The following is a 9422-nucleotide window of genomic DNA, read 5'->3' as shown; positions in this document are numbered from 1 at the left end:
GCGCTACTGAGTATATTTGGGATGAGTACTGTAAAAGCACCTGCCGACACGTCCAAAAGCTCCAAATGAGACCCCCTGCTATATTTTTGTCTCCAAAGATGAGACGGCGGGCGGTGAGCCGGTGGAGCGGCTCGTTCCAGCTAGTTGGCAGCGGCGGGGTGTGACCGGAGCAGATTAGTGGCCTCCAAACACGGGGCGCCGCGCTCAGGATGTCCATAGAGAGACATGTTTGGTTAACCTCGACGCTGAGCCGTGAGTGAATGCAGACGCCCGGCCGCTCGCACCGTTCCAGAGGAAATCCTGTTAACGTGTTACACATGCGCGGCGTTAGCCATGATTACACTTCAATAAACACGCAAGAGAGGACGGAAACAATTCGCTGCAAAGACGCTTCCTCCTCACGTCCGCGGGTGATTCATCTGCGCTCCCTATTTCTTCCTTTTTCTTTTTTTAGGACCTGATCCCAAGACTGCGCTCGATTTTGTCATCCGACTCAGAAATCATGAGGTTGGAGCACACAAAGGTTAGAAGGGACTGAGGGCATCAGTGGAAGCCTCAGGGGTTGATGGCCGGGTTAAGAGGTGGCTAAGCTCGGGGATGAAGGGAGGCTTTAAGATGGAGAGTCCGCAGTGGAAAAATCCAAACGGGGGGAGGGGGGGCTGCCTGAAAGATTCTGACAGAATTTCTCGACGGCTAAATCAACGTGTTGCTCGGCAGCAACCGGTTACTCCAAATCCCGTTCTTTTTGTAGTCGGTGAAGAAGAAGAGGTTTAGGAAGGACTTCCAACTCCAAATACTGTCGATCGATTCCATTCCCCATTCCAAGGTTTCTCCTGGCCAGATCGCTCCCAGTAATCCCTGGGATCAGGGCACCAGACCCCCCTCCCCCCCTCCTCATCTTCACTTATTAGATCAGGGCCCCTGTCAAGAAGAAGCAGGGATCCGGGGGCCTCATTGTTTGGCCCCTGATTAAGAGCTTCTCACAGAGGAGGATCAGGCTGATGGAGCAGGAGTCGGGGCCAGCGGGGGGTCTTACGGGCCACATTGTTTCAAGGCTTCTTCTAGAGGTGGACTGGATTTGGTGGACAATGAGATGTTAGACGATGAGGGGCTTAAAGCTTAAGCTCGTACTTTCGGGGCCAGCGGTCGAGCGTTTGTCCGCCCGCGGCTGATGACCCAATCCATCTTTAGATGTGAAGTGAGCAGCTTTAGGGGACAATGGAGGTCCAAATGGAGCACTGAGTTAATTATCTGCCAGCGACCGAGGTTCTGGGGCTCGTCCTAAATGTGAAGACGGCGTCAGATTTTTTTATTGCTTGGGATGTTTGTCAACAAGCGGCACGGCGGCCATCTTGGCTGGCTGAAAAGTGATTGGCTAGTTTTTTGGCGTCGTGCCGGCAGCTAAAAGTTTTCTTCCAAAGTTCTTCAGGAACAATTTTGACAAACCTTGTGCTGTATCGGAATTTCTTCATCTGTTGATGAACATTTGAAATTTGTTTTCGGGCATATTCCCAAACTGGAATGTGCCACGGTGAAGGGAGACGTCGGCGGAGGGCACGGCCAACGCGGCATTCCAAAGGGATTGAGAGGCTGCATGGGAAAACCAAACGGAGGTGTTAATCTCAACCGAGTGACCCCCCCCCAAACCCCCTTCCCTACCCGCTCTTCATGTCCCATCATCCTCCAAAGGGATCCTCTTAATCCCATAGTCTCCCCACATGGACCAGGTCTTTCTCCAGCGTCAGTTATTGGCACAAAGGCCCGATCAAAGCCGCTCAGCTCGGAATGCGAGGAGACGTGTGTTTTTTTTCCTGGGGTGGGGTGGGGGGGGGTAGTGATGCAGATTGGCCGGGCATCAAATAATATGTGCAGGAATGTTATTGTGCTTTGGCGGGATAGTAAAAACAGGCTTTGGTGCTGCGCCTCAATGTTTTGACAGGTTGAGTGTCTTTGCCAGCCGATAAACAAGCTGCTGGACCGTCGCATACTTTTATACATTTGGATTTTGCGTGGGGACTCACAATTTCTACTCGGGCGTCAGATTTTCGTCAGAGTCCACAGTAGCGATTATTTATGATTTTGATGGACGATTGCTCGGCGGTCATTCTTTATCTAGAAATAATCATTGATGATGACATTATGAAATGCTCATTGTGCAGGTGTCCACTTCCATTCTTTAGCGCTTCTTCCCTTCCACAAATATCTCAGTTGCGCGCTTGACAGGTCCAGCTCCATTTCTTTTCATTGGCAGCGCGTCAAAAGCAATTGTCAAAGGTCCCTCGGCGGGATTCCCGCCTCCGCTCTCCTCCCGAGAAGCGTCTGCTGTCAAGACTGTTCGCATGATTTTTCCGCCGGGTGTCCGCATCTGTGCCTGATTTGCACAAGAATAAAGAAGTCCCCTCGGCTAACCCCCGACTTAATTAGAAGCCATCTTCAACTGTGGACAAAGACGCTATCGCTAACAGCTAGGCTAACAAGTGTTTTCTAGGCTAACAAGTGTTTGCCTTCACGTTCATTTCGACATAAAGTAATGAAATCTGCAAACGGCGAAGAAGGCCACTGTCAAGTGCATCATTTAGGAACTTGTAAACAATTGCTCACTTTATTAGCCACCCTCAGCTAAATGAGCGCAGACTTCTCCTCCCCATTTGAGCCGTAAAACAACAAAAACAAAAAAGTGGATTGGCGCGGGCATCCCGTGTGGGGCCTCCAAAGAGGAGGCAGGGCTGGGTCTTTACGAGGCCCGCTTATCGCCAGGTGTTAAACTCACTCCACAATTTGGAGCCGCTATCGGCTTTGAAAGACGGTAGCGCGGGGTTTGCGCTAATTAGCTTTCAAAGCAGAGCAGATAGCCGACCTAAGAATGTTTGTAAAAGTGGCGACGGCCATTCTCGTTTCCTGTGTCTTGTTTCGAAGTGATTCCAGCCGTGCCCGTGACGCAAATCCCGGGCCCGTGCCATTAAAGCGCTATCTGCAAGCAAGCCGAGCGTTTAGTACCGAGATTGCGATACGGTTTCGAGTGGAGGCCTTTCGCTTCCCGGGGGCTCTCGCTCGTATCGAAATCGAATCGGCAAATTGGAGTCAAAATAAGGTGAGCGTTTGTGAGCTTGCAGTCTTCAATGTTTTGGGAATTCGTTTTTTTGGGCAGCGGGGACTTCAAGACTCTAAGTGGAATAGTTCCGACTTTCCCAATGTTCTTCAATGCATCATTAGGCTTCCTATGCAACACTTGAAGGCAAGCAGCCGTTGCATTCCGAAAGCTAAATATTCGACAGGTTGTGATGGAGCGTGGCGAGGGAAGAAAAAAAAAAAGACATGACCTGGACAAAATGATTTTGTTGTTGTGCTCACATGGCAACTTTCATGCCTGCTCTTTCCACAAGGGGTGTGTGGACTTTTTATATCCACACAGAAAGTTCCAATTTCATTACAGCCTCCGTGAAGACCTTTGAAAAATCGGCGCCTCCTGCGGTCAGCCGAAATCAAGCGGCCTGGCCGGCGTACATAGTTAGGCTTTTGTCCCTTTTTTTTTTTTTTGAGATAGCTTTTGTCTTGAGACAGATAAAGCAGGAGGAGGTCTCACACACACACACACACACACACACACTGATAACACACTAACCTTTGATGTAAATCCTGCAGGGAAGAAGATGCAAGAGGGGGGGATTGGATGGGAGGAGGAACTACAGTGAGATTAGAGGAATAGCTTCAGGGAATGGTGTTTTTCTTTCAGGTTGCACACACACACACACAGAATTTTTTTCTATGTAAATTCTTACAAAGTACATTCCATTTGTTGTCCATTTTTTCGACTAAACTTGCTCTTTCATTTTTTCCCCTCGTTTAAATGAACATCATGCAGTGAAATCTGAGAAAGGACGAAAGTGTGCGTGTGTGTGTATACTTCCTGCAGGATGTTATGCCATAAGCCCCCCCCCCCCCCTCCCCTCCTGAGGATGAACCTGGAGTGCGGAGGCTCTTCAGTGCATCCCGAAGCTGACAAGAATGTGCATGTGCGTGCCTGAGTGGACATCCACGAGTTCAAAGTGTGGACAAGACGTGCTCAAGTGGAAGGAAGTCCCGCATAAACTCAAGTATGTGTGTGTGCGTGCCTGCGTGTGTGACTCAATTGACATAAGCCCTCATTCATGTCCAGAATCCGCTTGGCGTCCATTCATTCATCTGCCCTGACTGTTGGCGTCTCCATCCCCTCCCAGCAGGAAAAATAAACTTGACCCTTCGCATCCTGGCGAGATGTGACCTCCGACCCCCCCCTGACTGGGCCAGAGTGCTCCGAGGCTCCTCGTTCCATCCATCACAGTCTCTCCTCCAGAAATTCCTCAAATGGCAAGCGCTGCGTGTTCAGGTCAGCTTCTCGTGAGTTGCTTCTCCTTAGCTAGCATAATGCTAACAAACAATGTAAAATGCCATAGGCGGGCTAACATAATGTTATAAGTAGCATGTATTGGAATAAAAAAACTGAGGGGACATCAAAACAGGCCCATTTGGGTTCATACTGAAATGTCACTTGAATTCTCAAACTATTTTGAGAGTAGCGTTTGCAAAAAAAAAAAAAAAAAAAAAGTCGAGCGAGTAACCCATAATTCCACCAGTAGACTTCTAAAGCGAGGTCGGCTCCGAACAAAGTGATGTTTTCTTTGCCTAGCTCAGATCTGCGCATGGCGGCGCCGCCGCTGCCGCATCGTCTGGCGTTGGCTCCCAGCCGACCACAAAACACACTTTTCACTGGCTGCCCTTGAACACACCACCCAACTCACACACGCCCTCGGAGGCCACTTAGGTCGAAAATAGGCTGCAAACGTCTCTCAAGTGGTCCGCCAAGAAAAATGTTTTTTTTTTTTTTTTCTGCACTTGTTTACGACAGAGATGAATTGCCGTGCCATCTGTATTTCCCGCATCATAATTTGCTCTTTTCGACCCGCCTCAATGGGAGCCTTGTCTTCGGACCCTCCCGTGTTCAAGAACATCCATCTGTCGTCTGTTAGCTTTTGGCAGCTAACATTAGCATTTGCCAAACGACGGGTCCTGCTTTTGAGCATTGATGAAAAACGATTCATGTGATGACAATGAGGAAGTTGAAGATATCTGGGGTGGGAGGGGGGGGTGCAAAAAAATCACAAACAGCCCAGTGTTGGACGTGACAGAAGATTTGGACTTGGAAAGAGTCGGGCTAGGGCGAGCACAAGGGCGTCTGGCTCTAATTTACAGCCCTAATAAATCCCCACCCTCTTTACCCTCTGACCCCCCGAAGCAGCCAGGCAGCTTCCTAAAATCTTAATCACTCCTACCGGACCCCCCGACCGCCCCCTTCTGCGTGTCCTCATGGGAGCTCGCGAGAGAAAGCAACAAATAGCCAGCGTGCACACAGGCTGCATTATTCTGCTGCCGCCAAAAAGCTAATGGCCGCCTCGACTGACAGACTTGTGGCCTTCGCCCGCCAACTTGAAAACTTTGCTGTCCTTTTCCTGTTTATCAGGGCCAAGTTTCAAATCCTTGCGGGAGTCCCAAGTGAGCGTCAGCCTGGCCCGACTAAACGGGTCGCCTGGCTGACTGACTTATTGACTGACTTGTTTCCTGTTGGGTCGTGTGTTGGTGTCAGAGCAGATTTATGTCACCTGGTCCGGGTGATAACTCATGTCAGACGCAGTCGGGGGGGCTGAGGTCGACGGGGGCCCGCTCATAAAAGTCTGCGCTGCACTTTTGTTTTGTTTACAGCTTTCCCTCCGTCCAATCAGATGTCATGAAGATGTTCCCGCCCCCTTGAAAAACAATTGTAACAAACAAACATAAAACTCACTTTTTTTTTAATATATATATTGCATAAATTTAAATTAGTGTACCTAGGGGGTGTGGCTTAGTGAGAGACATCAAAATCAAGGCCCTGATTGACCAAAACTCATAGATTGAGTCATTTTATGATTCTTATTCATTTCGGATCTTCTGATTGGTTGAGGCCGTTTTCACGTTGATGGAACCGCAAAGAGCTTGAACTCGATTCCAGCCGGTGAATGCGTTCAGTCTCACGCACAGCAGGTGTCGAGACGCGTTCGGAGGTCACCGTCTACTTTGCAGCGTTCAAGGACAAAAAGACAAAAGGACGCCTTTGTTTAAGAGCGCCGCATCCAAGAGACGGCAGCGGAGGAATCCGCGGGTGGAAAGACGACACACAAAGACCAGCGCTCTTAAAAATGAGAAAATGAGAAAAGCGCCGCTCACGCCCTCTATTACAACTTCTCTCAAAGCGACCGCGAGACCAATAACAACTCCCAAAAAAACTTCATCGTTGTTTCTGTTTTGTCGAGATGGCTGTTTTGCGTTCAGTCGTTCGGTCCGTTATCTTTTTCTTTCTTGTAGCGAACTGACCGAAAGAAGGCCGTTTTTCTCCGTTTTAAGTTCAAAGCTGTCTTGTTTCCAGATCATAATGGCCGCCTCAATTAGAGGCTCATAGCATCCATATCGAATTAAAATCCAGGTGCGGACATTTATCCACTTCCAAAGGAATCCTTACATGTGAATAATTACGCCGCGCTCGTTTGTAATTGCTCCGACGTCGTCGTGCGGGAAACGTGCGCGTATGGCCGGTCGGCTGGCTGGCCGACCGCTGCGGCCAGATGTCTTCTTCTCTCGACAAACAAAGTGGAACAGTGCGTGTAAACACGCCATCTGCGCTTTGTTTACACGCCCTCAGTTGCTCAAACAGACAGATAAGTCTTTCCCGGGGAGCGACGAGCCTTCTCCCGCCAAACAGGACAAGACTCAAACCAGCAGGCCATCTTTCATTTTTTTTTTTTATGTATTTGCAATCTCTCCTTACAGCAGTCAACGCACGGCATGATGATAGAGGTTCCTAATATTGTGGTGACCTGACGAGGGCAACCGCAGTGTTCCAAAAATACCTTCAAAAACAAAAGAGCATTCATCAAGTCGTCAATCCGTCTTTGGGCCCGATGTCGGCAATATTTGCGTTTACGCAACCTCAGACCTCAGGCTGCCGTCCGTCTGTCTGGCGGCAGATGAGATGGGGAGGGGGGTGTCCCCGCTGACCGCGAGGCTTCAAGCTGCCGCAGAGTTACAGGTCAGCCCGCGGACAGACAGACACAGACAGACAGGTGGACGCGCTTCATGTGAGCGCCGTCTGATTGGACCTCGCAAGCCTCCATATGTGGCAGGTCAAAGGTCATCGTTTCTCTTACGATTGGAACTTGGAAGAAGATGCCGCTTCTGCTAAATGACAAAAAAAAAGTGAGCCCTCTCCGGTTGTCACCACTGATGTCAAAATCTGAAGTGGTCAAAAGAAAAAAAAAAAAGCTTGCGGGATCCCCGTTGAGGTTTCTAGCCGTCATCTGTCAGGTCGACTTGACACCCACGGAAGCTTTGAATGGGGACGCCGGCCCGGCTGACCCGACAGTGGCGGCCGGCGCGTCAGCTGACAGACAGAGACGTCAAGTCATCACCGGAGACATCGCCGTCCAAGACACAAAGACGAGACCGAGTCGGACGTGGGTCAGTGGGCCCAGCCGCTTGTGTAAAAGATGGGATTCCTCTTGACAGCCTCAGACTTGAGAAAGACCAGACCGGAGGTGTGCGCAGATCTGCCGCCTCATCTGTCTCCCGCCAACTCCCGCTGATCGGATCCGCCCCGCCGGGCCGATTGACATCTCAATGAGACGAGCAGCGGCGCGCTTTTAGCGGAACCGCTTCACGGTTTGCGGCCTTTGTGCGGCAAAGTATCCGTGGCGGAGCCCCTCCTTTCTATCCACCTGCGTCCCGTCGAGGAAGGACGCCGGTTCTGCTCCCCGGAAGCCATCAAAGTTCTGAAATCTGCGTTTGTTTGTGTCCACAGGCCTGGCAGCAGCCGCACCCACCTCGGCGCCCCCCTCCATACTCCCGCGGCGGGACGCTTGGAGAAGAACCCTTGGCCCCCCGCCCGCAGTGGACCTCATGTGACCCACACTATGAGAGTGGCAGGGAAGCACAAAAGCACGCTGGAGAGTTTTAAAGGTACTTTTGAGTGGAGAGCTTTTTGAAGTGGACACGTTGAGGCCGCGTGGTGCGAGCTTTGTGCAAAAAACACTGAGATGAAAAACTAACTTTCCCTGTGTGGATTGGAAAAAAAATATTTTGGGGCGTCCTTTGCAATATTGATCTTGTACGATTAAGTCAGAGAAATATTTTGACTTTCATCCCTTCATTTTTTTTTTTTTTTACACATTTAATAGAGATGTGCTTCTCCAAGCCACATCTCACAAACATAATACACAATCCCGCGTGCTGCCCCCCCCTGGTCCTGTTGAATGGAGGCGGATGGGATAGGGTGGGGCGGGGCGGGGCAGGGGGCTCTTCCTTTCTCGAAAGAAGACCCCGGCCACCCGTCTAAACGTGGGCGCAGTGAGAAAATGAAGACCTCTGCGCCCCTCGAAAGCAGCAGGAATTTCTCATTAAGCGTAGATTTGGGACCCCCTTCACTCCCTCGAGGGAGGGTGCGGGGGTTCTCCCTCAGCCGGCAGCGCCTCTCATTCACCTTTTCTCTTTTTCAATCACGCTTGCAAAGCCCCCGAGCCACTTCCTCTTCCTTTCAGTCCCACTCCTCACACACCTTTTTGTGTGCACGTTCTCTTACGAGGCCTCAAAGATTTCTTTCTTTTTTTTGATGTTTTCATCATAATAGTCTCTGGTGATATTTGTGTCCCAAGGCAGTTGAGGCAGATTCTCCTTTTCAAAGCGTTTCCCATTCCCACTTTGGAGTAGGATTAATGAGGATTATGGAGATGAGGCGAGGTAATGAGTTGTGAGGACCGCCGCTTTTTTTTTTTTCCAAACAAAACACAGCCAATGGCGATTTGGCCGCTCGTGGCTTTTTCACGTTTTGGCCAGCGGACTTTGGCGCCTTTTCTTGCACAGCAGCCCCCAGCTAAGGTTTTATTTTGAAAATGGAGCGTGCTGTTAGAAAAGGCTTTGTTTGAAAAGTGGCTCAATTGTATTGCGAAATAAGATTTAAGAATTTATGGAATAATAAATTGAGAAAAAAAGCAACATGGACTGAAATCAAATCCAGTAGAAATAACTATCCAATATTTTTATGTATTTTTTATTTAGGCCATTCGTAATTACGTACTTTTCATAAAAAAGCAACACGTGTTCATTTTATTTTTATATATTTTTTATAGTTAAATTACTCGTGATATATGTAAATTAAACATGAAAAGTTTAATACGTATTGTATATGTATTCTCATGAAACAAGGCTTGTTTTTACAATAAACCACTCATAATTTATTCTATTTATATTAGAAAACAAGTGATAATAGATATAATTATTAAGACGTCGTCTATGAAATAATCAAATATTGCATCTCACGGCCACTAGGGGTCCTCTTATCACACTAATGCGATGTGCTACCG

General features: G+C 49.0%; 1 long non-coding RNA gene across 1 annotated transcript; it reads left to right on the top strand.

The window, feature by feature from the left end:
* The first annotated feature begins 1830 nt into the window (after nt 1-1830).
* Nucleotides 1831-8969, top strand: LOC125982145 (uncharacterized). Its single transcript, XR_007486281.1, has 3 exons — nt 1831-4094; nt 4218-4366; nt 7865-8969. It is a non-coding gene; the product is annotated as an uncharacterized lncRNA (long non-coding RNA).
* Nucleotides 8970-9422: the final 453 nt, after the last annotated feature.

This window comes from Syngnathus scovelli, chromosome 15 (genome assembly GCF_024217435.2).
Source record: "Syngnathus scovelli strain Florida chromosome 15, RoL_Ssco_1.2, whole genome shotgun sequence".
In the NCBI taxonomy this organism is placed as follows: domain Eukaryota; kingdom Metazoa; phylum Chordata; class Actinopteri; order Syngnathiformes; family Syngnathidae; genus Syngnathus; species Syngnathus scovelli.
This window is presented reverse-complemented; position numbering and strand designations above follow the sequence as displayed.